The following is a 3,711-nucleotide window of genomic DNA, read 5'->3' as shown; positions in this document are numbered from 1 at the left end:
TCACAATGACCACGACTACGACCGCAATATTTGCCATTTCATTTGCTTATGAGTAGAAAAGCAGACGACGAAACGACCGCGACGACTCACCTACGAATCATGAGCGTCGTGAGCCAACGCGGTCGTGATTAATGACGTCAGATATGACGTTTTGAACGCGATCACAACGATCGCGGTCGTTATGTGGAACAGGATTGTAGGCGTTGCAAGCGTTGCGGACCTTAAGTGGAATGTACCCTTGGTGTGCGAACACGGCGAGCGGGCCGCTGCTCGTAGATACGCACGTGGGAATTTAAATACCCGAAACGTTAGCCGTCGTTAATACGACCAAACCTGGGGAACGAAGGGAACGTTCAGAAGGGAACAAGGAAAGCCCGACGAGGAAAGCGACTCGCCCGAATAACGCTCGGATCGAGGTGAAGTATCGCTTCACCCTGTTATCGCCTCTCCGTGTATAGGTAGGTGCAGTGGCCCCTGCTGAGAAACGCTCAGCCAGGAGTAGAGAAGCGCTATACTCTCGCGGGTACTTCGTTGCCACCAGTTGCCACTTTAATGCTGGGCGCAAGGATGCCTGCGAACTGTAACTTTACCGAGAAGCGCTCGGGCCGAGGCAAAGTAACGCTTTACTCCGGTGTAGTCGGTTCGCAGGACGGTCAGGAACTGGTTACCACGGTATCGGGGACCCTTTTATACCCGGCGGTGAGGTCTTTTACCTCCCCTCTTCCGCGACAATTTGTTAACACAATTCAACAAATTTAGCACTCGGTCGTAATCGGCGTCGTTCGGTGGTTTCCGGGCCATTCGAATCCCGGCGACAACGTCTTTGTCGGCTGGCCTTAAGTTGCCAGCCGACTTTCTATTGAAAGATAAAAAAAGTGGGGGCACCGCGCCCTTCATCGCCCGACGGATAGTCAGTCGGGCGGCATCCGGCGGGTGTTCGGCCGAGAACGATGCACTTTCGGGAGTGCATTGTTACACATATAAATCTATGATTATATCTTATTTTATTACAAATTATATATATTGATCTTGTGCTGACATCTATGTGTTGGCACAGGATCTTGTATTTATATTTAAAGTGGAATTATGTTCTTCACATTGTCTATTTTATTTTTTATACATTGTTTTACTTCCATCAGTCATAAGTAAACTTTATGTCTGTTTTATGTGTCGAGCAACAGATTTTTTTTGTAATTTGTTTGTATTCCAATCAATGTATTATAAAGTTTTATATAATAATCACAAACACACGATTGCATAATACTAATTAAATATTATATCTTTATGTTAACAAAATTTTTTAACGGCAAAAGTATCTAAAAAAAATATTAAAAATATTATTTTTAGATTAAAAGTTGTGGTATTAAATGCGCGGATTTGTAAATTTTGTTTAAATAAATGAGCCAAATATATAGTCTATGTACATATTCTTTTTATTTTTTAAGTTTAATTTAAATCTTCAATAATAAATTTTTACTTTAAATTTAAATCTGCGAAATACACAGTTACTGCTATTGTTTTTGCTTTAGACTTTCTAAAATTGTTTTTGTTCGCCAGATAGTACTTTAATTAATATTAATATCGGGTTCTCACATCAATAAATATTAATTATTTATTATTTTATTTTTTTAATTTCTTATCCGTTTACAATAAAAATTATATTTATTCTTATTGATTTTTTATATGTATAATATAAAATTTTATGTAATATAAAATTTTATATAATATAAAACACATTTTATATAATATAAAATGTATGTAAATAAATAAAAAAAACATAGGCTATGTTCTGAAAATCTACGTAATGTATGTAACATGAATTATAGATTTTCAGTGTAGGAATATAACCATAGTAAAGTTGTTTCTTTAGAAACTGAAAATCAATATTCTGAAAAACTATTAAATAAAAATGAATTTAAATAGAAGGAATAGGTTGTAAGGAATAAATTAAATATAGTAAAGTAATTGCCTATGAGATCCGGCACGGGTGTTGATTTGTGGTTGGATATTGAAACAATAAGAATTTCACACACCAACATCTGTGTTGGCTCTCATAGGCAATTACTTCACTATAATAAATAAAAATCGAAACCGAGCATGATTGAGAGCATGCTCAGATTTTAATAGCAAATTGGCGAATGTAGTATATATGTAGGTGAATAAAAAAGAAACAAATGTATCATATTCGCAATGAATTTTATACCCAATATTTGCATGTATTTTGGCTTCAAACTATAATTTTTGCATAAATTATATTGTAATAAAATGAAATAAGCTATATTTCTTACATCGCCTATTGTTTGAAATAAATTTCGAAAACTTACATTAAACAGTTTAAATAAAATGTTTTAAAGTTATAACAATGTCAAAAAAGGCGATGCAGAAAAGTTTCGATATTCTTTATAAATTGTGAAAACAAAGATACTCTTGGCATCAATAATTTTATAATTAATCTGTTGATATTACATATTGATACATAAATAAATATCGCTGAAAAAATCTTGTCTAAAAAATTAGGTTTTAGCTTTTGAGAAATTTAGGAGCATTACAATGCAAACAAACTTTGAAGAATTACAGTGATGTAATCAAGTGAAATTATGTTACTTTACTTTTTCAGAAAAGAAAAATATTAATTTTAATTTTTGTTATCAATTTCAAATTGTAATTATTATTTAATTTTTGTTATCGTATGAAATCTTACAATAAAAACTGTTGAGTACAACAAACATATTTATTTCAATTTAATTAAACACTTTATTCTTTATTTTTTATTCTTCATTTTGTTATTTTCTATCCTTCTCTCTCTCTTTCTTCTTTTTCTTTCTCCCGCTTTCTCTTTTCTGTTTGAGAAATTACTATATCACAAAGCGTTTAATAAACAATGATATCTATTTTCTCTTTTTCTCCCTCTTTCTTTCCCATTCCTCTTTTTCTTTCAAAGTTAGTTTACGTTGTAATGCAACATTCTTATGTTACTTGTATGTCACTATATTATCTTATAATCTATACATAAAAGACAGGAAATAAATATATTTTTATTATCTATTGTTTTTCTGTATTCTTATCTTGAATTTCGGAGCATTATAGAGAAAATAAATAATGCTTCTCCATTCATTTTGAAAAAATCGTGCAAAAGTCGTTTTGTTTTTCGTCTGCTTGGCCTTACGATTATATTAAAATCGAAGAATATTTATATTATTGCAGTGCAATTTGTATTTTACGATATATTGCTGAAACTTTCTGAAAGAGAGCTGCAATATTTATACCCGTACAAGTATTTTTAATAATAATTTTATATCCTTTACTCTCTTTTTATTTTGCATTTTGCTCTTTATTTAAATAATAATTTTGCAAAATATCTGTTGAATAACTTTTGTTACATCAAAACGGCTTTCATTGAAAAATTATTTTCTTAACTATTAAATGCATTTTTTTCGTCCATTATTATAATATTTATTCTTTTGAAAGTTATTGATAATGACGATTTTAATGTAATGATACAATATAAAGTTTTTATAATAATATATAAAGTTTTTTAATAATATACATATAAGTCTGCCGCAATAAAATTTTAGGCCAATATATTGACAAAATTTTAATTATTAAAACGCAATATCGTTAATAGTTATTTTATTACTTTCGTCATTAGTCAATAAGGATGATGCATCTGTCAATATTCAAATTATATATGATGAGATTAGAATGCTACTC

This window comes from Wasmannia auropunctata, unplaced genomic scaffold (genome assembly GCF_000956235.1).
Source record: "Wasmannia auropunctata unplaced genomic scaffold, wasmannia.A_1.0 LD336004.1, whole genome shotgun sequence".
In the NCBI taxonomy this organism is placed as follows: Eukaryota; Metazoa; Arthropoda; class Insecta; order Hymenoptera; family Formicidae; genus Wasmannia; species Wasmannia auropunctata.
This window is presented reverse-complemented; position numbering follows the sequence as displayed.